Source organism: Meleagris gallopavo, chromosome 1 (genome assembly GCF_000146605.3).
Source record: "Meleagris gallopavo isolate NT-WF06-2002-E0010 breed Aviagen turkey brand Nicholas breeding stock chromosome 1, Turkey_5.1, whole genome shotgun sequence".
NCBI lineage: Eukaryota > Metazoa > Chordata > Aves > Galliformes > Phasianidae > Meleagris > Meleagris gallopavo.
The window spans coordinates 148,707,751-148,732,359 of NC_015011.2; the positions used below are offsets into that span (position 1 = coordinate 148,707,751).

The 24,609-nt window shown below is 37.2% G+C and overlaps 1 long non-coding RNA gene across 3 annotated transcripts in view; it reads left to right on the forward strand.

Moving 5' to 3' along the window:
* The first annotated feature begins 11 nt into the window (after nt 1–11).
* LOC116217857 overlaps nt 12–24,609 on the forward strand; it is a 31,439-nt gene continuing 6,841 nt past the window's right edge. The window contains exons 1-3 of one of the 3 annotated variants that reach the window (XR_004162575.1): nt 12–4,563; nt 5,937–12,888; nt 19,931–20,011. This is a non-coding gene — a long non-coding RNA (uncharacterized LOC116217857). Of the gene's footprint in view, nt 12,889–19,930; nt 20,012–24,609 lie in introns of all 3 variants that reach the window. The other 2 variants (XR_004162576.1, XR_004162574.1) reach the window with 2 other exon arrangements.

Here is a 24,609-nt window from a genome sequence, read left to right on the forward strand (position 1 = left end):
AGAAAAGAAAAAAGACCATTTCAAATGGCAACCCCACCCCCATACTCACAAAAAGAGCTCTAATCACTTTCACATTAAAATAGTATTGAATACAAAAGAAAAATCTCAAAATAGTGAAGTTTCATTTAATTTAACTCATAGATGTACTCTGTCACATACGAGGTTTTGAATGTCTTCTGAATTTTAAGGCTGTTTTAAGTCAAACTTTAAGTAGAATAACAATTCAATAGTAAGAAATTTATTCTTTATCCTGCACTGTACAACTGCAGAAGAAAATTTAGTCCCACAAAAACATGCGCACTACTTGTTATATAGTTTAGGATGAGTGTGAGAAGTGGGATATTTGGTAGGTATGATTCTAAAAACTTTGCTCACACATACATACTTTTTTTTTTTTAATCTCTCTGTAGTTCTATAGATGTTTTTTGTAAATAGTATTTGGCAGATAGCAAGTTCACACTATAGTGTATTTTTGTCATGTGAAAATGTACATACGTGAAATGTACACTGTAGAAATACTTAATTGGCTGCAGGAGGGCATTGTGTTGTGCAGGATCTGGATCTGAAGCTTCTTCCCTTACGAAGGGGAACTCACTAGCTTTTTGCAGTAGTAGACTTTCTTTTTCCTTTTGGTGCTATTCTGCTGCTGCATTTGCAAAAGAAAGAACATTTGTTAAACACTAGTTCTTTATTTCCATCAACTCATTCATGAGTACAATGTAAAATCTTATCTGACAAAGAAATGCAGAAAATAGTATTGCAGTCTGTTTTCTTTAATTCTTGTATTTCTGTGTTTTGGGAGGGAAGGGAGGGAGAGCTGCACCTCCTCCTCCCCCCTTTTTTTAAATTCCATAGTAGGAACAGAGGTAATTAGAAATAGTATCCCAGAGAGAAGAGGTCTCATTGTAGAGGTTTTATTCCACACTTTTTAGATGTTGGAGGGTTTTCTGAGGCCCTAATCCTGTTTCTTTTTATGTTCCTATGTGTATGCATATCTTCCTGCAAAAATATGCACTTAATTTTTTTATACAGACTTAGTTTCACATTGAAATACTACACTTGACTGCCATGCTTGTTACAGTAAGTTCAAAATCTTGCCTTAACGAACTGCATTTGAGAAATTGGTTTCCTTTTACACTGAATTTAAGGCAAAATAAAATATTTTAAGAACTTTTTTATACAGTGAGCTCTTCCACTTCACTGAGTTAAATACAGGCTTTTCTACTTTTCTTTGTTAATAATTTAGTGCATTTGAATACTGCCAGACTGTCAGTCCAGAAGGTGGGACTTTTTAGTATGTTCTCACGCAGAACAGGTACAGCATGGGGAAACAACTGTGCATGCTACCTTAAAGTTGTTGTGTTGTGTGCTTTTTCTACTGCTCAACCATGGCTTTTCAGTGGCAGTAAATCTTAGCACAAGGCAATTATAAGCACTTATGTATGCTTTATATGGATGTTTATTGTGAAGCATCTGAAAATTCTTTATTATCTAATTTTAAAAATATTATTCCATATTTGCTTGCTTGTTTTGAATTCAGCATGCTAACAGATCCATGCTAGATTTATTTCTTAATAATTGCTTGCAACCTGGTCTACCTATAGGGGGAATATATTTTCAACACCTTCCTTACCCAAACTTTCATCAGAGAAAGGGTGTCAGGAGAAAATACTTGCTATCAATTCCTTTACCTCCTGCTATTATTTTATGTCATTTTGAATGATTGAAAACCACCTGGATCAAAATAGTTTGTTTTGCTGTCACTTTAAAAAACAAATCCAAATGCTTAGTTTCAGTTAAAACTATTCTGTAATCGGATGCCATTCAGCATAAGGTAATGGTATTCTGGTTGCAGTCTAAATAGATGCCCTATGTATTTCTCTATCAAACTACTTTATTTATTTATTTATTCACTTTTTTTTTTTTTTAACTTCTGGTATTCTTTGTCTAGCTTTGCTTGTTCCTTTGCTACTACCTTAATCCTCATCTCAGTGAGATGAGATCTTTATCAGGATAGCATTCAGTGAAATTTCTTGTCATCTGGAGCTACTACTTTGCATCTTTGACTGAACAAACCAAGCATCCTACTGATTTTCATTTCTTTCTTTTCTTAGTTTATCCTTCTGAGCGCATTCTTAAGTATACCTCCACTACACTTAGCTTAAATAACTGTATTTTTTTTTAACAGTTCTGCAAATGGATTTTCCTAGTCTGAAACACCAAGAACAGACTACACTGGTTTTTCCCAGAACGCTTTTCCAAATTTCTTTGGATAATAAGGTAAACTCTTAAAGTATTTTCTTTTCCAGCTAGGTGGTGAAGTACTTGAATAAGTTGTGTTCTAATATGTAATTAAATAGCAATATAGTAAGCCACATTTGGTTAAATTACGGAAAATGTTGCGTAATGGGAGCCAGTAATTCAGAGTTACTGTCTATAAAGCAGTAAAACAGCAAGAATGCCTCTTTCAAGCATTACTTATTACCAGTGTTGTAGTTATTTTTCTCTTACGGGTTTTCCAATTTGAAATAAATGAGTTATATGTTATTTCTTACCAGAACACGAAGGCAAATGACTGACTTGCCAACCAAGTCATAGCAAGTCTATTTCTTAAACAGAAAAAGAACTCACTGAAAAGTATTACTACAATTTTAGACATTTAAAATAGGCTTATTTTCTAAAGAACTCTCTGAAAACAGTCTCTCTTCCTTAATTAGACAAGGACTCCAAAAATACTACCCAGTTAACTTACGTGTCTGATAGCAGTGCGGCACAATTTTACCTAACTTAAAAGGTTCATTTTTGTTGCTGACCATCTACTCTGCAGAGATCCTCAAACTAGGCAAGATTACTATTTTTGTTGGCTGTTGAGTAGCTTTTAGTAACCATACAACATTTGTCTGATTTGTTTTATTTACTTATTTAGATGCAGTGGACACAGTTCTAATTGTCAGTTGTCTCATAAGCATAAAAGATCACTAAAAGTTGTGCAAGAAATTTTTGATTCAAAGTAGTTGTTTTGGATGGAAGCTTCTTATGTCCTCTGTACTTTTTTTTTTTTAAATGTGGAATCCTGAAAAAGGAGGTCTCACAAAATACAAAGCAAAGGCACGTTCTTTTTTTTTTTTTTTCTTTTCTTTTCCAACTGACTTGGAACACTGTTGTACCAATACCTAAAGTAACATAAAGAAACATAGACCATCAGTGACATCACATTTTTTTTGTAATTTGGCATTGTTCTAATGTTGCAACATAAGATGTTGTGGTCAGATTTAATCTTGTGCTGCTTAGATTTTATTGCGATTTATAAGTTTGAATTGACAAAATTAGGAAAACTGAAACAGCAGAAACCTGAGATTTTATTGAAGAAAAAAAAATAATGGATTTAATTATGAAAGTGAACAGTATTGATGGTTCTTTATCATTTTGTCCTAGGTGGAGCTATTTCTTACTGCTCTAGCATACAGCACTCGGGTACTTGTCATTCTTAATCAAGATTTCACAAAGAAAAAATAAATCTGTTTTTCCAGTGAGGCAGTATAATTGTAAACTAATTTTTGGTGAAAAAGAACTGGTAGTTTTTGTGGACTTGTGTAGACCTTTGCAAATCTCCCAGTGTCTTTGTCACACAGTAGCCTAAATATTGTCTAATAAATAATTATTTTCATTTTTTATATTAAAGTATTTACATGTGTTATTCTGAACTTCTTTGAACCTGTAGACATCAAAAATAGATGTAACAGAAATAGACTACAGTCTATAGATTTCAGTCTTTATTTGAATTCTCTTTAGATCTACGCGGGTTGCTAATGAGTGGGATTTCAAGAACATACTACTCCACACATTTTCTTTAGGTTGTTTTTTTTCTTAATAGATAGTTTTTTGAAAATTTCTTCTATATGTGTTCTTGATGAAGTTTACCTGGACATTGCTTTTCTTTACTCATATGACTAAAGAATAATTTCCTTCTTATTGTAAGCTTGTAATGCTGAGATCAATTTTGTATTTGAAAATGAACTAATCTGACTTTCTTTTAATAGCATTTTTGATATTTTTGAGTTTGCAAAATTGAATTCCAAGATCAGCCTTGGAATCTCTGAATTCAGTTTCTTACCTTTCTCTGGCAGGTACTGTAATATTGAGTTCAACAAATCTGTCTATGCTAGTTGATGAACGAGATTTTAGTATTTCTCAGAAAATGGGAGAGAAATTGTGTGGCATGTACACTTCAAAAGTCATTTCTAATGAGTGTCTAGACTAGACATACGTTTTGTTAGTTTGTTCTCATGGTTTTGTAATTTTGCTATTGGTATTTCACATCGTAGTATCATGTAAAGTACGGGTAATTAAAGAGTTAATAATCCAGTTCCGTGGACTGACAACTTTCCAGATACCTGGTTCTCAGGAGAGAAGAAGAACTACATATTCCAGGGGACTTCACATGCAGAGAGGAAAATAAGTCACAGGAGGAAGTCACAGGATCTCAATCTGATTGGAGCTCTCTCTCGCTCACTGCCTGGCAGTGTGCGGGTGTGCTTCCAAGCCGTGCACCTCCAGTTCCAAGTAGGCCTTTCAGTTTTCAACACACTCTCTCTCTTATTTTCTTTGATTTATTAGCCTCAATTTCAATTAGATTATATTGTGTTACCTTGCATTCCAATATCATATTTAGTAAAATTAAGTTTCTCTCCTTAGATAGTTGCTGCTGTTCTGTTTCTGAACCCATTTCCCTACCCTTCCCTTTTTCCTTTCCCATTTTTGGAGCCATGGGGCCCAAGGGCCTACTGCCTCCAGTCATGGGCATAGATTGATCTAGGTAACTTTGTAACATGTGTTTCTATTTATTTGTTAGCTTTTATTTTGACCTTTTGGCCACAAAGAGGGTAATACCATCTTTAAAGTTAACAACACCCAATACAAGTATTTTTTTAGCTGATTTTCTAATTTAAAGGTTATTCTCTAAGTTGTAGTTTCACTTAAGATTTTGGGTAATAATTTGGGTAAATATTTAAAAAAAATTAAGAAGCAGATCTTTTTATATCATTTAGTGTATACTTTTCATAAAAAAGGAAGAAGGAAAGTAAATTATTATTTACAATTCCTCCTGACAAGCTATGGAGTTTATTTGAAATAAAACAAAATATTTATGGGCCTCAAAACTTGAACTGTGCAAATGACCATTTCATAATGAAATAAATTTCATTATGGTTTATGAACTGTGCTCTTTTGAATGGAAAGGAAAAAAAATGAACCACTAACTTCTCCAAAATGTTTTCCTAATGATCTGCAGCTATGTGGAAGATTTTTCTGCTCTTAGGTATACTAGGTCTTTTCTCCATACAATAATTTGCTCTCTAGGGAATGAAAAAAGTTTCTTGGATTTTATAGATCATAATTTATTTTTCATCTCGCACGGAATCTTGTGCAATAAAGATGTTTACGTGAAAATGTTTTTTCTTTGTACGGAAAACAAAGAATTCACAAGTATGTATGTTCATCTATGCATGTAAAAATCCCTATCTTTTTGTCAAAATGACATGCATGTTGCTAATGGATGTACATAAGTGAGATCTATAGAGTAAACAAATGCCTTTAGGGTACAAGAAATCACGTTTTACAGACCTTCTCAACTCTGTAGATTTGGTGAATAAAAGCTGAGAGGAGTGTCCATTCCCTCAAAGTACCTTGCTTTTAACCTGAAGAAATATTCTTGATCACATTTGCAAACTGTTCTTTCTCTGCTTAAACAAGGACAGTTCTGACTCGATTCTCATTTCATTGAGATAAAGGGCTGTATTTTCTCTTCTGAATGCTAGAGGGCACTATGACTACATCAGTGAAACTGACAATAACTAGAAGTAATTTGCTCCCATTTCAGTACTTCAGTAATATTTTCCTTGTTTCAATTCTCATGCTAATATTTGCATTTCTTGCAGAAACCTGTATACATCCTTACCATGTCAGCAGAAATTCTGTTTGTGTGAACTGAAACAAGTTATCTCTCTTCGGATTTTGGTACCGATGATAAAACATGACTCCAGGTGTTTAAATCTTCATAAAACAAAGGCATGTTTCTGTGTTACAAGACAGATACATTCACCTGCTTTTCTTCTCTGGGAGTTGAATTAGCTTTTCATAGATTGATGGTGAAGTTATGGAAAACTTAATGACGCTCCATCTTGTTTGTGAAAGTGTTACATAAAAATCTATTGTGGTTATACTCTGGAGAAAGTAAACAACATTTAATTGTTGGAAAGGAGTGAGGTGGGACAGATGGTGTTATTTTTTGTATAAACTTCAAAAGAAATTATCAATCTAACACAATGTGAAGTAATTTCACCAATGTAGCCAGTTATCTTTGTTTTATGGTAGCCTCATGCTAAATACATCGAAGAATTACTACTGTAACTCCACCAACTGGTGCAGTATAACTACACAAAGCAATTTTTTAACTTTACTTGTTCATTCTGATGATTATATATCTTGTACTGTCATGCACGTGTGAACTGGGAAGCTACTTGTAGCCTAAGCATCTCTACACCTGGAATTCTTAATGTGCAACATCCATGTACATAGATTGTGTTTAGACCAACAGCGCGGAAGGGTGTACATTTGAATTCTTGTGTGGTGTTTTCCTATCCTTTGCAGTTATATGTGCAGTATCAGAAAGTGCTGGGATATTTCTAATTTTGTTATGCCCTTCCTAACTCACAAATTCAGCTAAGTGGACATCACTGTAAGCTTTCTTTTTTTTTTGGTATGAGATGGCAGCCATATTGTTAGTTGTAGAGTATACATCAGAAAGTCCTGGAAAACTTCTAAGAAGTCAGCATTTTTAAGATGCTTAAAGATGGAAGCCTTGCTTATCAGAAGTGATTGTCAAGGAAAAATTGTGGTTGAAAGAATATGCTTTAATTCATCACTATTTATCTATTTGCATTCAGATTTAATAGATGCTTAAAATTTACCCACTGCTGTTCTCAGAGAGGTATTAGAAAATGTTTAAAATCATACATCTCCCATAGAGTATTTCTACTACTTTGGCTAACAGGAAGGAGAGACTTAGTATATGCATATATATTTTCATGTAATTTTTAGTGGTGCTTTTCCATCTTACCTTAGAAAACCGGGGAAGTGGTTGGATGCTATCTGTTATGCAAGTTCTACAGCCTTAATCTTTCTCATTGCTGAAGTTTTCAAAACTTCCCCAAATGTACTACCATCATTCACATATAAAGCAGTGTTTTGTAATGCTAATTTAATTTGTATTAACAAATTAGCATCTAATCTAAATCTCCCCTTCTTTATGTGATAGGATGAGAGAGAAGAGTTTTAAACTAAATTTATTACCATCTCTTCAATGATTACAGTGAGGAGAAATGTTGTCTGTGCTTAAAACTTTGCTTCCATACTCTATTCTACTGTTTGAATGGGATGGATATAAAAACAATAACTACTTGTCTATTGGAACACCTTTAAAATCAGTTAATCCTTTTACAGATAAAGTAGAATACTACTTTTACTGCAATACCCAGGAGTATTTTATTCAGTACCTTTCAGAAGAAAAAAATCTGTTTACATTTATAGTTCCAAGTCAATAATTCGTGGATATTTGTTTACAGTATTCCAGCAGTCCTACAGACTTCTTTGTGGTCAGTGTTCAAAACTATTGGAATCTGAAGGAGGCACGTTCTCTGGTTTTAGAGCTCAGATTTTTTCATTCCCACAGCCAACATCCTGCTTGCATGTTGTGTACTTATCACTGTGATGTAGCCAGATTTGGTGTGTGGAGGAGTATCCTATTGATGAAAAATGTGAGATTAAGTAGCAAAGAGCCTTTATACTAGAAGAAGCTGAGAGCTGGTTAACACATGATCTGCTAGGTAGTAGATTTAGTTCCTGGCCTGAATTATGAAATTATTTTTCTATGATAAAAGTAAGTGTAACTGTGAAACTGAATTTTCTGCTGGTGGTGGTCTTATACAGTGAAAAATCACAGAACATACATTACATTTTATTAACTTGTAATAAGTCAATACTGTCCTATATTTCTTTGCTAAAATTATGTTTTGGTAACATTAATATTAAAATCACTAAGAAATATTAGATTGTTTCTGGGTTGAACACTCTGTAAGCACACTTTCAAATGGTTTTCAAGTAAGTGCTATTTCTTTTCTCATCCTCATTTACTTTAATGCTACTTTAATATAGGGAAAATACTGATATGTTTACTCTCATATCAGCCTTTCATTTCAGGTTTACTAATTCCTTCATGTTTACTAAACACTTGAAGATAGCTTATCAGGAAAATGCCAAAAAATAACTTTGTATTAGGGGAATAAATTCTAGAAACCAGAGTCTAAAATAATAAAGGATTAATCAGTAGCATTTGCTACATGGCCATTTTTAAGATGATAGTATATCATGCTACAGTACTATCCGTAGATAAGCTTTTATTAAACTTTTAAAATAATTTGAGTAGATAATTACTAGTGTTTTAGTAGTCTAAAGCAGGATTGATGGTATCTTGATTGGCTATAGCAGTTACTAAAGTTCACATTTTATGACCTCCTTAAAAATATTAATTTAGAAGCTTATGAATTACTCTCTGGAGTCACCCTGAATTAACAAATACTGAGCTATCTTTTACCTTTTGAATCTTTTTGTTAAATAATTTCTATCCACTACTGATTTTTATAGTGTTTTTCAAAAACTCATTTTCCAAGTAGAGCAGGAGTAACTCTTTCATGGTCAGGACTAAGTTGCACAGAACATTCTCTTTTATACTGTTGAATAAGAAGGATATGACTGGTCACTCCTGCCTATCCTTTGTGCCTAGTGGGTATTTGTGTGATAATATAGCAATTGAGGAGCTGAGCTATGCTTTCAAAAATGAGGCAGTCTAACTGGGGGGGAATGCTGAGGCAGGAATGATCAGCTGGGATCAGTAGAGCTCTTCCCACATTTTTGGTTCAACTTGATTTACTTCCATTGCAAAAAAATTGCACCACAGTGCTGCCCTCTGTGTTTGGCTTCTATTCTTTTTTTTTTCTTCCTCTCTTTTCTTCTCTCTTATTTACAGATCCAGGATAAAATATTTAATAAAGCTTTTAACAAGCAGCAGGTGGAGTTGAAGATCAGAAGAATCATTGCTGAGAAGGGCAATTGAGAACATCACTCTCGTACAATCTCCTTAGAAATGTGAAACAATGCTGTGATTTAACAATCACCTGCTAAATTGAAAACTGCATGGCCCTGCATAAGAGCTGACCTTCTTTACCCAGTTGGAAGTCGGTAAAAGGTAGCCTTCATAGCCTTATGAACAGAGCATTTGTGATGGTAGTTCTGCTTCCTTTCAGCACCTTTCAGTACCACCTCCGTGGTACTGACCAGATGGTGGTGCGGAAGGCATTCTCTTAAACGGATTAAGGATTTCTTCCAGAGGTGATGTGAGAAGTGTTTTGTCAGACCCTTTATATCTTATAGTAGTTTTGTGTTAATGGCCGATGGCTTGTGTCATTACTGTGCTAATGCAGTGGCAGCAGCCTACTTAGGAGCTGCTGCCTCGTCCCAGACACCATTGTGCTGTGGAAAGCTGAGCTGAAGGAATGAGCTGCAGTGCCTGCACTTTGCTTCCTAGGAGAACTCAGGTTTGCCAGCTGGGTAAAACTGCCCTGAGGCTAAGCTGCAGCAGGAAGACATCATTTCCACTAATGGATCTGTGTAGACAGGCTAACCCATTGGAAAGGAACTTAGGCAATTCTGATGGCATTTAGAGATTTGAGCCAGGCAGGGAGTCAAGCCAGGTGGGAAGAGCTAAGTATGTATAGGGATGTAGCATGATGTATAGGACTTGTGATTAGGTTAGACAGCATCAGGGCTGATTTTGTCGAAGTTTGTTGGGTGTGAGTGAAATAAACTACCGATGTTAAATAGCTAGATGGAGGTACTGAGATGGAAGCTGAGATTTCAAGTTCCAAAGCAGGCCGAAAAATTGGTTATGTACATGTTTCCTTTCCTGCAGTTCACCTGCTGTCTTGTCATGTGCATGAGGCAGCTCAATTTGTGGCAGTAGAAAACTTGCTATAAAACATTTGGGAAATACTAGTAAACTTGCAAATTGGGGCAAAGAAGTACTGTTTTTCTGTGATTTCACAGAGGCTTCCAGCTGGAGCTTTAATAGAGCATTCAAAGTACCTAACAGTTTAGATAAACCTTGCCTTGGTGTTTCCTCCTGGGTGGCTTGGGAGTCTCTAAATTTGTTGTTGTTTGTTATGAACCCCTGTGGAGTATGTTGTATAGTCAGTCAGTTGCTGTTTTGAAAGACCAGCAAGTTTTAGCAAGACTAGCCTGTTTGTTCAAGTTGGATCAATTAGCCTTAATAAGCCAACTAATAAATCTTTGCTATTATTTAAACTGTTTAATCCTATTGTCTTTGACAAAGTTGGGAAGCAGTTACACTAGCAACAGGCAGACTGTAATTTCAGATGAGGAAATGAATGATAATGACCTATTGTAGTATAGGAGTACAGGATCCTCTTTGGTCACACTTACTGCAGAATAAGCTGGAAGGTATGAGTCTCAACTTTTTACAATTGCATTAATAGGAGCTTTTGTCAGTTGAACTTTAACAATTGAACACTTATGCTGTGCAGAGCATTTTCTTGGTTGATGCCTTTTAGATATCTGTCCAGCTGTCCAAAGAATCAATGCTTCTGTCTTGCCCTTCCTCTCTGAAAGATTGGCGAGTGATCTGGACACTTGATGGTTTAGGAGCCCTGTCAAGTGTTGCCTAATCTGCAAAAAGCTGTGTATTCTTCAATAGCTGCATTCTAAAAACAGGTAAACAAAAACATTCAATATGAAAATAATGAAAATAATATTATGAAAGGTAGACTGTAATCTTTCTTGGAATTCAAAAATACAATGTAAAGTAGTTTTCTACTTCTATCTCCATGAATTTACAGATCAGTTTACAGATCTCAAGTCTTGCAGCAACACATGTACAAATCTATACAACGTACCCAAATGTTGTATATAGTGTTATTTGCTGAAGTAATGCATTGCCTTTTGAAGAATTCAACAGTTTATTTACCCCCAATTTTGAATATAGCGGACTATTTGTATTTCAACTTTAAGATTTTTGTGGATTTTCTTTCATAAGAATATAAGATTTCTCAACTCTTTACCTCACAAGACTATCATGTATTTTCTACTTTCATTAAATCCAAGAGCTACCACAGTTTATGAATTTCTAATAACTATTTGCCACTCATTTGTATACTAGCAACAGCAAAAGGAATTTTTTTTAATACAATTCTTTCCCCTTTCAGATCCACAAAAACCTTAAAGTTGAAATACAAATAGACCACTATATACAAAGTTTCCTACTATTTGTAAGGATTGGATGTCTCTAGAACTATCAAGTACTGTCAGTAATTGTAAAAAAATTAACTTAGCATGAATGCATATTGCCTCGTATGATGCAGAGTGATATTTTGACTTTTTGACAGCTTGGATGGTTCTTTGGGCAACATGGTCTAGTGAAAGGTGTCTCTGGCAGGGGGGTTGGAACTGGCTGATCTTTAAGGTTCCTTCCAACCTAAACTATTCCATGATTCTATGCTTAAAGGAGCAAGCTGTGATATTTATCTGGCAAACCTATCTAGTGAATTGCAGTTTCTGACAAAGAAGATACACACAAATAAGTTGTCCTGTGCAAGTATGCTTTCAAGTACAATTTATCACCTTAATTACTATACCTTCTGCAGCAGGATAGAATGACTGGATATTTTTTGTCACCAAACCACTTGCACATATATCATGAAAGTATTTTCTGTGTTTATACGTGTATTTCATGAGCTAATGCTTTAATTGCTTTATCAGCTTTTTGGGTCTCCCACACAGGCAGAAAACCACTGTAGTGAGTTTTATAGTTAGGTGGTGGTGCATAAGCAATCACAAGAGGTAGTTTTTGTAACTTTTGTATTCTGCTAGGCAACAAGCATCTTAGATTTAGTGAGATTATAAGTGTTGTTATTTACTGCTAGAAGCTGGTGGTTTCTCTCCCCTCTCTTTCTAAATTTGAGGATAAGGTATAATTTTTATGTTCTGGGTATCGTCTTCGAGAAGTTCTAAATCACTTCATGAGGCTTTCGGTGTGGCTTATGTCATTTATCCATCAGCACTCAGTCCATTTAATCCAGGCCTCTCAGCTGTACAGACCTAGCTCCTGTTGTGAGTGATCGGCCTGCTTGAGTGCTCCCAGCTTCTCCTGTCACATCACATTTGCATAAAAGAGGACAGATAACCAAATTTGAGCACACAAATGAAAATGCTAAGCGCCAAACCTGTCACAGTTGTTGTTCAACTAATTGTGAAAAATTTGATTTGCTGGCTTTTCACCGTTTATCATGTGGACCCCCTTCTCAAATTTGCGTTGGCTTCTGCTTCTGTACATGTAGCTTTTAAACTCTCTTCACAAGCAGCCCACCCTGGGGATTACTTACCTCTCCTACCAGCTTTTAATGTTGGCTCATCTACTTGACTAAATTAGGCCACCATGGCAAACAAACACATAATTAAAAACCTGGGAAAGACAACTGCAGTTGCACTTCTTAAATTGATTTTGCAGTCTATTACTGGTATATGCCTCTGCATTTCACCATTTTATCTTGTCCTCCTCTAAATCCTGAAAATGCCTTTGCTTCTGATTACATGCAGGAGGAATTTATATTATTTCAAAATGAAGACTTAAGATTTTCTTCTCCGAAGGTGAATAGTAAATAAAAATACATTCTTATTTCTTTTGTGACAGCCTATTACAGAGGTCCTCTATTCATTTGGATTTAATACCTGTTTTTGAACTGCATGAAGCTCGCAGTTGAGGTACTGTTCAAATTACTGTGATTTTTCGAAACTGTTTTATGAGTTAGCTTTCAAAATGTGCTTGTAACTGCTATCAAGCTTCTATTTCAAATCACCTTCTCTTAACTTACCTGTGTAATTTACATTCTTACAATATATACCAAAAGGTCACCAATTAAAACAGTTGAATGTTTTGTTGCTTTTGCTGAGAGGAGGATCAGCCACACAATTATCTATACAAAATAAAATAAAATTAAATTAAATTAAAAAAAAATCCATTTACATATTAAAATTTTTCATTCCTTTGGTATTTGTGTTGGTCAACATTTAAGAAGCTGGATGATGCATACAAATGTTTAGAGACCACTGAAAGCCTCTGAAAAGAGCCTGATAAGAAAAGCTGATATTCAGAAATGTACAAATATTTGACGTTTTTCTAGCTACCCTAAGATATATTTTAAAAATTTATATGTTTTGGAATGAAGAAAATGATTATTAATCATATTAACCATATATCTGAAATATTGTTTAAAAATAAATCATTTTGCTTACAGTGCATTTAAATTTAATTTCATCATTTGAAATGGAGAAAGTCCTTCCACTGACTTTCATGTCAAGTGCAGTTCACTAGTAGCAGCATTAGTCACAAGGCATAACCCCTTTCAGAAAATGAAAGAGGTCTCTCTTAAAATGCAAGACGTTTTCATCTATTTCTCTTGTAAGATTGTACAAACAATGCATATGTGTTTTCTGATGATTAGGAACTATGTTTTGTAAGCTAACCTGATTTACATACCAGTATAGTTAACTACCCAATGTTTTAAATAACTTTTTTCCCTTCACTTTGTGTATCCTTGATACACTCATAAACCGCTGTCATATATCTTCATAGGCTTCATTTTACTATACTAAACAGGCTAAACTGTTAAAGGTTTTTGATGGACAAAGTCTGATGTATTTAACAGCACGAATTGAAGTTCACAGCTCAGTGTTTTGGAAATCAGTGCCCTTCTTCACTGTTTTGTTCTCTTTTTTGCTCATTTTTTACTGCCAAATTCTAATGTCCTTAAAAATGCAGCTGGAGAAATAATTCATGTTATACTGTATGCTTGTTTGTGATTACTAAAATTTTATTTCCTTCTTCACATCCTTCACATCACGCTTTTTATGTCCTTTCTTCTTAACAGCTTTTGAATGTTGAGTTCTGCCCTTTTTCTTGAATTTACCAATGAATTACGTTTTATATATATGTATATATATAAATATACATTATTGTACATATAAATATTTGCAAAATAAGGTTTTTGGAAAAGATGGACACAAAAGTGTTTGAATGAAACTGTTCATTAGTATGTCAGGCTCACAACATCAAAACGAAAAGCAACAGAAATTCAAGAAATCACTTTCAGCTAACAAAGGAACTTCATTCTCTATTTGACAAACTACAACCACATTGCTAGCAGATTTGATTCTGAACATCAGTAAGGTAGCAGCTCTTGTAATCTCTGTAGGAAGACTCAGACCAAAGAGCTGGCTTTCAGATTTCCAGGATGTTGTCACAACTTCGAGAGTATATTTTGATAACTTTTAACTGGTCCATAGTTAACTAGCATTCTTTACCAGCTTGTCCCAATTTCAAAATACAGCCTGATAGCTGAAGCATCCTGAGATATCTTTGTAATCAAAGAGGCTGAAGGTTTATCTATTTGTTAAAGAAAGTGCTTGTTTCAAAACCTATTCATATTAAGAGAATTCTAAAAATTCCATAGTTATCATATCATGTTATTAAACTGTGGGATTAATACTAATTGATAAAGAGTTATCTCTGCTTACACTGTAATGATTTGATCCAGAAATCTGATAGATATGTTAAAGCCTGTAGAGCTGAATTAAATATTTAGACTTAAGTACCATATTGGTCTTAGGAAGATCTGTGCATACAGATAAAAAAGTTATATTCTATCTTTTTTTAAGTTTGATTCCACAAGAATACAAGATGAGAATTTCTTGCTTTGTTTCTGATTTAATGGTACTGAAACATGGAAGCTCTATTATTAAATTCTACAATCTAACAATTCATTGATGCAAATGCCTGATTTATATAAATGCATGATTTATAACTTCGAAAATATATTGCTAAATTTCTTAAAGTTCTGCATCCTCCAATATCCTTACCCATAAAATGTTTTGCTAGGCAAGTCAGAGGAACACAACAGAGCAAAGGAGGAAATGTGTTTAAAATTTTGAACAACTATTAATGGAAAATGTTCTGTCATATTCCCTCAGCTCTCATAAAATGTACACTTTCCATTTATCTTTCAACTAGATATCTATTGATGTTTGATTAAAAACAATCTCCTCTGCTTCTGTAAGTACCTTCATGTAACTCATGGGGATTTTCTCATTTTCCCAGGTCTGCTTGAGTAAATAAAGATTTCTCCTTGGCTCAGTCTCTTAGGTTTGATGTTAGAATAAACAAACTCCTATTAACGTGCTTTTTGTTTTGCTTTAGATTGCAACTAACTTCATCAGCGTGTAATGGAGACAATTGTTCCATCCTTCCCATATATATTCTATTACACAAAGCTGACATGCTTTCCACGAGTTTAGATCTTGATTATAGCTAAATGCCAAATGACTAAGCACACACAAAAAGGATTAGCAGGTTCCACATATACATCTCTAGGGTGTTTTTTTTCTACAAAGAAAAATTATTTGCTTTATGGGTAAAATGTGTGGTTTTACCCACTGTCTTACAATATAGGCACACATAAAGTTACTTTTCCCCCCTTTCTGCTATATATAATAGAGAAGATCATGCTGAGGTTACTCTTAAACTACATATATAACCTCTGGAAATTCACAAATCATAAGACCAAATGGGACTGTTACCATCATCCTGCTTGACCTCCTCTGTAGTGCAAGCTGTAGGGTTTTACAATAGTATTTGTATTTTTATATGCATTAGATTCCTATTTATAGGATATACATTGTATTATGATGGCAGAGTAGGCTGCTCTGAAATTCTGCTAGATAACTTTACTACCATAACTACTGTAATGGCACTTCAGCATTCTCAGTTTATGCATATTGGTGTTAACAAAATTCTAACTATTTCAAATAATTAGCTAAAAAATTAGCCGTAATTAGTAAATTTGCTTGGGACAACAGCTGCGATTTCTAGTGTATCTGAAAACCAGAAAACGATCTCCACTTTTTTTGAGTTACTAATGAGATGCACTAATTCAAGCAGCCCTAAAGATCCCAGTCAAACCCAACCATCTGTCCTTCACTGTTCAAAATGTGGAAAGAGATAATATGTCTGATTTTTAAAAATAAAATTCTAAATATTCTTTGTATTTGCTGCTAGGAAGGGAGAAACAAAAGGATAATTAGCATTTCTACTGATCATTGGTTAAAATTATTTAACCCACCTTTTAGTGAAGAAATATAGATGTCTGAAGTAACTACATTGTTTTGTTAAATGCAAAGAATGATGAGATAAAACAGAATGGATATTTTTGGTCAAAGGTGTTTATCTGTTCATGTTAAAAGGTTTTAAATGCAATCCTATAAGAATGGCCTATGTAATTCAGATCAGTTTGTTCTTCGCCCAGTCATTTCTAAATTTTACAGACTTAAAAATGTACTTACTGTTCAGATATGCCTGAGAAAAGCAGACAGGAAGCTGAACATGCCACTCAATGGAAACTTTCAAGAATTAGTTGTCAGTAAAACAGCTTGATTGTGTAAAATCTGAAAAGTCTTCCTGACATTCAGGAGCTTTGACAAACTTGTGCAATGAGTGCAGGAGGAGGGCTGCGTCTCAATATTCACATTTTGATCCACTCACTGGTAAATTTTCTCCAAGCTTAGACAATGACAACAATCAGATTTTTAAAAAAGGTTAGTTTCAAAGCAATTTGTAAAGATACTTTGATGGGAGGAAAGAGAGCAAGGATGAAGAGACCAATTAACTGTTTTTGCTTGGCCTTTCTCTCACATGCAGAGGTATTCTGTACAAACCCCTGTTTTGATGTATTATTTTAATTAATCCCAGTCTTTTGATTTCTGCAAAAAGAAGGTTAGCAAATGTAACAATGTTCGAGAGTTTCTTTATTGTAAAAGACACATAATTTCAAGCATTTAATAAGGTAGATTTATTCTGGGTAGTTTAGTTTCCACATTCACTCAAACAGCCCTCCCCAAAGACAACATTAAAAATGTGATTAGTTAGCTGCCATCAATAACACAAAATAGGAAAACACTCTCTGAAGGGACAGCTTTGTGGAGGGCACTGCACAGTATGTAGTAAAAATATATGGCCTAATAAGTTTACATTTGCAGGCTCATTTGTTAAAACTCTTGAATTTCTAATTTGTGTCGGAAAGATAAATGGATGGGGCCTCAGTAAAGTGTGAGATTAATACTGATGGATGGGGGTTCAGATTTTTGCTAGCCTCTTACTTCTGTATAACCCAGTAGGCAGTTTATGGGGAAAACCAAATGTAAATAAAAAAAGAGGACATTATTTACCTTGATCAAGGCCAATTACTAGTTATATTGATATTTTCAACTTTATAGTTTAGATGGAAATTAACCTTATCTAATTATTGTTTAATGTATTTTGGTAATCAAGCCCTTACAAAGTGTAATTAGGTACTAAGAGGACAGGCACCCAATGATTGCTTTGAAACGCTGCAAATAGCCAAAAGTAGAAATGGAGGCTTCTGGGACCTCTAGGGCTATAAGGTGGTAGAATATTAAGAAAACATATTATATTATAAAAAATGCCTTTTTACCTGTATCAACATATTCATGTGCATGGAAAATAAGCTGAGGTTCATACATATACTAAAGTAAATTGGATTTACACATGCATGTTGTACAGAAACAGACAGTATAGGTGACGGTGGTAGTTCGTACCTGCTTGAAGGTGCCTTTGAACTTGGATGAATGCCAACTTAGGGAAAGCAGTTCTTATGTTCCTATATTCTAAGAAAGTTGCCAGATATCTTTTCAAACTAAGACGTGATTATAGATATGTCAGAAGGAAAGGCATTAGTGAAGGAATAAAAGAAAAGGGACACTTGAACATGAAGAAACAAAACAAAGGTCTCTGTTTCTACTCTTTTATATGTATCATACTTTAGATGGAATTTAATCCAGAAGTCTTCAAGGTGTGTAAGACACACATGGCTTTCTTTTTTCCATTACTTCTATTAAGAACAAAAAGAGAAAAGTCTTTACTGGATCTCGGTGGAAGGGAGCTAATTTTCTTCATAGCAGCCTATGTGCTGCTGTGTTTTATGTTGGTGACCAAAACAGCGCTGACAACACGCTGTTGTTTTAGCTATTGCTGAAGAGCACTTGCACAGCATCCAGGTCTTTTCTGCTGCTCGCTCTATTCTTGTAGTAGTAGGGTGGAGGTGGGCAAGAGAATGGGAGGAGACATAGCTGGGCCTGATGACCCAAACTGACCAATACATACCAAGATATGGATATTCCATACTTTGTCAGGTCATGCTCAGCACTAACTCAGGTGGGGCAGTCTTCACAGAGCTCCCTGAGACTGACTTGGTATGGGTTTTCTGGTGTAGGTGGTGGGTGATTGCCTTTATATCACTTGTTTTTCTTGTGTTTTTATTTTATCTTCTTTTCCCCTTTCATTAATTAAACTGTCTTTATCTAAACTGTCCTCTACTCCTCCAGTTTTCTCCCGCACCCCACTTCAGGAGGAGTGAATAAAAACCCGGTAGGGACTTAGTTGTTGACCAGTCAACTCACTACAACAAGTTGGCAATATATTGCCAAAATAAAAATAGAACTAAAAAATATGGAAAAAATGGACGGACATAAGCAGTTCTTATTTTAGGAAGGAAAAAAAGGTGTAGTAGTAACTTGACACATTTGGCATAAAAGAGAAACATCTTCAAACCCACTGAGTGAATTTTAATGGGTAATTTAGACGACGATTCATGCTGTTGTGTGACATTCCTAAATTAAGATTTGATGTCTTCTTAAAAACAACACCCTGCCAATTCTGTGTTGCATGAATCTCTATATCCATGTTCCACTCTTGCATTTTCTGCATTTCCCTGAGCCTGGCGTTTTGAATTACTCCACCTTTCTGTGCATCTTACACAGAGGACCTAAAAGAACAGGATGCATCTTCTTCCTGCAATTCTTTGCTAAATGCAGAGCCGTAATTCAATCATGAATTCACCAACTCAAGTTCTGTAGCCAATATTATTACAGAGGTGAGAATACATGTGCTCACGTGGCTCCTGTCACCTTTGAAAACTCTGAATGTTAAAGTATTATGAGTCTCATAAACTCCAATTATAATTGAAGAAAGCTAACTGTTTAGCTCTAATGTCTGTACCACTCATGCACTGGTATTTAGTGTACGTTTAAATATATTTTTACTTGAAAAGGTCACAGAACAATCACGATACTAATGTCAGAGCAGCCCTTTTGTTGTGAGTGAAGCTGTTACCTTATTTTTAACTGACTGCAGCTCTCCATTCTGGCTAAATAAAGGATCCATTTGTATTACAGAAGCTCACGGCTTGAAATTTGAATTTCATCACTGGAAGCAATTACACTACCACTGCACTCTCCGCACATAATCCCTCATTTAGTAATTTAATTAAAAACAAGTACTACCATGAACATCAGAACTAATGAAGCCTAATTTCCAATAGAACTGTGTCACATGGTTGATTGACTTTGAACTACAAGAAAGCTGCAATGCGAGTTCCTCCCCTGTTTTCATCATTTCATATAGTCTATCATCTAGTTAAAAAATACTGTGTTTTCTATCTCCACTCCTGACATGATTCAGAGTTGCAAGCGGGAAGCGAGAAGGTCAGGGTAGGCATGGCAAGAAGAAGCTTCTCAGAAAGAGCCTGGAGATTTGGGGGTTACTTGAGCAAAAGGTGGAACATGGCTGACAGAAGATAAAGTAACAGTGGCAGAGAAAATCACAGAGTGAAACAAACTAGTATTAAGTTTGTACGAAATTAAATGAAGAACCCAGTGTATGTTTTTCTCCCCTTAGGTTTCTGGGGCTCATTCCTTCTATGTCAGAAAGAATAAGTACGAGTTAAGAGTTCAACAGGCTGGAAACAAGAGAAAACTGGTAAGTGTTCTAAAAGTTTGAGTCAGTAGTCCACTTATTATCATGTGCTATACCTGATTCCTGACTTCATCAAGTGAAAATAACACACCCAACAACATACTATCTTATGAACAAAATTAAATGCCTTCATTTCCTACATTGAGTGGTAAATATCTGTTATTTTCCAGGCTTCAGGGGATCTATCAAAATAACAGTATTTATGCACACTAAGAAACTGACTATAACTCTTTTCCTAAGTGCTTAAATGCACACTAGCCTGTTTCTTTTGAAATTGATTCCTCCTTTATTTGAGAAACTTGAAAGTGAAAATCATCCATGTATCTGTTCATGTGAGCACATTGTCCCATACTTAGATAAAAATTTTAGCTAATGCCATATCCTGGAAGTCATCTTGTCCAACCACCCTGCTCAGGCAAGGAGACCTATGGTAACATGCCCTTGACTTTGTCCAAAAAGCTTTTACATATCTCCAAGGAAAAGACTCCACAACCTCATTGGGCAACGTGTGCCAGTGCTCAGTCACCTGTACAGCACAGAAATGCTTCCCAGTGTTCAGACAGAACCTCCCGTGTTCCAGTTAATGCCCATTGCCTCTTGTCCTGACATTGGGCACCAATGAAAAGAGCCTGACTTCGTTCTCTTTGCACCCTCCCTTCAGTATTTAGACATATTGATAAGATTTCCCCAGAGCCTCCTCTTCTGCAAGCAGGACAGTCACAGCTTTCTCTCAGACTTTCCTCACAGCAGAGGTGCTACACATTGGTTGCCCTTCATTTGACTCCAGTATTTGCGGGTCCTTGCACTGGAGAGCACAGACCTTAGCACAGTACTCCTGATGTGGCCTCACCAGTGCTGAGTAAAGGGGAAGAATAATCTCCCTCAACCTGCCAGCCACACTGCCCAACACAACCAAGAATACTATTAGCTGCTTTTGTTGCAAGAGAACGCTGCTGACTCATGTTCACCCAGGTCATCACCTGGATCCCCAGGTCCTTTTCTGTCAGGCTGCTTTCCATACAGTATGCACTGGTGCCAGGTGTTATTCCTGTGCAGGGACATGATTTGCATTTCCTGTTGAACTATATGGGGTTCTTGTCAGCTCATTTCTCTTGAGGTCTCTGTAGGTGGAAGCACAACCCTCTGGCACATCAACCACACCTCTCAATTTTGCGTCATACGAAAACTTGCTGGGGTACACTTTGCCCCATCATCTAGATCATTAATGAAGATGCTAAGTGGAATTGGACCCAATATTGACCCCTGAGATAGTCACTGGCTGAGTAGATTGTACAGTACTGATCACCAACCTCTTGGAGTGACCTTTCCATCAGTTCTCAATCTACCTCACTGCTCATCTATTCCATATGTCAACAGCTTGTCAATGAGGATCTTACACAGGAATGTCAAAGGCCTTACTGAAATTCAAGTAGACAATATCTGAGAATCTGAACCATGATGGAGAAACTGTCATCAGTAGTTGCCAGAACAATACATTGTGAATATTTACTCCTGTGAAACCGTACTAACACTCTAGATTATAAACACAGCAAAGACAACAGCTCAAATTTAAACTTAGAATACTTGTAATTTTAAACGTCATATTTAAGGATAAAAAATGATGGTTTTATTTGTCTCTTTGTTTCATTTAAACATAGTGTATATAACATGTTTATTCTGGACACTTGATAACCTGGCTACTAATTATAGAGTTTCATTTGGAGATGCCTCCAAAAATACTTCTCTTGACTCTGCTGATTCTGGTAAACTCTTAACTGATGACAGCACACTGGGGCCAAGACTACACATCCATTAAGTCTGTAGTTTTGTACTGTAATTACAAGACTTGAAAAAAAATTGAAGTTCACATGGATACCCAAACTCAGAAGGGCATATATTGTCCAAAATGTTCAGCAAAGGCATGTCTTTAATGTTACGTTTGGATTTTGACTATTAATTTCACCAGGATTTTAACAGATAGTCAAATGTAGAACTTAATACAATCTTTCCATGTAGCATTAATAATATCACCAATGCTTTATTTTTAATTTTAAATTTACCAAGACATTGAACTCTGGAAAAAAAATTTAACTTAGACTTGCGATGCAGTCGGGAGATTTAAACGGGCGCAAACCCGGAAGAAACCCTTGATCTCAGAGGTTCGCTGCTTCGGAACTGTTGTAGCCAGAACCGCAGCGACTGACCACGAGGTACAGAGCGGTTTCGGCCGGTTCCCTCATTCAAGGATCCCCGGGACAACAGAGCTGCCGGGCAGCTCTCGGCCGGGCACTTCTCGCGAGAGCGGCTGACGCGGCGGGGGCGTTGCCAGGGCAACGGCTCTGTGTCCACCCCCTGGCCTAGAAAAAGCCTCCGGGAGGGCAGTGAGGCTTCCAGAGACAGAGAATAGTCGGGGTGTGAGAATCACCTGGGCTGTTTTACCGAGGAGAAACAGTAAGTCACCCATACACGGGGCTACACAGCAGGGACGGTTGTTACCACCGTCAAGTGAGTGATAAGTGCGCGGGCTCCTGTTAACGACCCGGCAACGGGGTGAGGGCCGAGCCAGCACTATCGGCAGCAGGGCGGGGCTGATCAGTCACACCCCGTTAAGTCTATCCAGTAGTGTTAGTGTGCCTGCTGGTTTGCAATGGCTGCACCTTGCCACAAAATTGTAGAGACCCAGACGGAAGTCACATGCTCATGCAGAAAGAATACTGCAGCCAAAAAGAGCGTGGAGATCCAGACTGAGGTCCTGTGCATGTTTAGAAGGATAACTGATGCTAAGAAAAGTATGGAGACTCAGACTGAGGCCCCAGCACAAGATGCTAGTACGCAGGTCACTGGCTGTGATGAGAGCCAGAGACTGGCCTTCGCAGTGCCGGGCGATGGAGGCAGCACTTGTATAAGATGTGATGAGCTAAATGACTTAGTCAGCCTTGTGGTCGACCTGAAGGAGGAGGTGGAAAGGCTGAGGACCATAAAGGAGTGTGAGAGGGAGACTGATTGTTGGTGCCAGTCCCTATTGGCCCGAGATCTTGGCACACAGCTGAAGCTCCACATGGAGTACGTCATCCCCTGCTGCCTTGCAAACAGGTGGGAGAGGGGAATTGGCAGGCAGACGGTGCTGCAGTGAACCCCCTGTTCTCTCCTCCCCCTAGCAACAATTTGAGAAAGGAGGAGGAGTGAAAACATACTGGCTTAGCGAAATGGGCATCCCCCTTCCCGAACATCCTTGACTCACCAGGTGCCTCTGCGCAATAGGTTTGAGGCCCTGGAACTTAAGGGAGAGGTGAGTGAGGGTGTGGAGGGAGGTCTGCCCGTGAGGTTGCCTCAGGTGAAGCGGTCGACCCCACGCCTCAAGACTGCCTCCACCCGGAAGGAAAGAAGGGTGGTTGTCATGGGCGACTCCCTGCTGAGAGGAATGGAAGGCCCTACGTGTCAGCCTGACCCTACCTGTAGGGAAGTGTGCTGCCTCCCTGGGGCACGGTTCGGGGACATTTCTAGGAAACTTCCTGGACTGATTTACCCTTCTAATTATTACCCCTTATTGTTAGTCCAGGCTGGCAGTGATGAAGTTGCTGAGAAAAGCCTCAGGACTATCAAGAAAGACTTCAGGGGACTGGGGTGGGTAGTTGATAGAGTGGGCATGCAGGTGGTGTTTTCTTCTATACCTTCAGTGGCAGAGCAGGATGCTGAGAGGATCCAAAAAACCTACCTCATAAGTAAGTGGCTTAGAAGTTGGTGCAAACACAGGATTTTTGGGCTTTTTGTCCATGGGACAATTTACTCAGCACCTCACATGATGGCTGCAGATGGAAGTAGCCTGTCTCCGAGGTGTAGGAGGATCTTAGAGGAACTGGCGGGACTCATTGAAAGGTCTTTAAACTAGGTATGAAGGGGGAAGGGGACAAGACGAGGGCTGCTGGGGTTGAGCAGATCATTTGAGGGCTTGTACCTAACTTGATGGGCGAAGATGGTGAAGTACAAAGGGATGGACTTGGGAGGGAGATGCTGGGGATGCTGCTGTTCTAGGGGATCCTAGATCCTCTATAAAGGCGGTGAGACGGAAAGCCCAGCTGAAGTGCCTTTGTACCAATGCACACAGCCTGGGAAAGAAGCAGGACAAGCTGGAAACTGTGATGTGCTTGGAAAGTTATGTCCTTATTGCTATCACAGAAACATGGTGGGATGACTCCCACTGGAATACCACCATTGAGGGCTATTGGCTCTTTAGAAGGGATGGGCGAGGTAGGAAGGGTGGGGGAGTTGCCCTCTGTGTCAAAGCGTGGATAGACTGTGAGGAGTTGCCTCTGAGAAACAGTCAGGAACAGGTTGAGAGCCTGTGGGTTAGAATTAGGGACGGGACTAACTGGTGGTAGGAGTATACTACAGGCCATCTGATCAAGGGGAGAATGTTGATGAGGCTTTCTTGCTTCAGATATGGGAGGCTTCGTGCTCACAGGCTCTTGTCCTGATGAGGGACTTCAATCATCTGGATATCTGTTGGAAAGACCACACGGCAAACTGCAAGAGGTCTAGGAGGCTCCTGGAATGTGTTGATGATAACTTTCTGGTCCAGGTATTGAACAGTCTGACCAGAG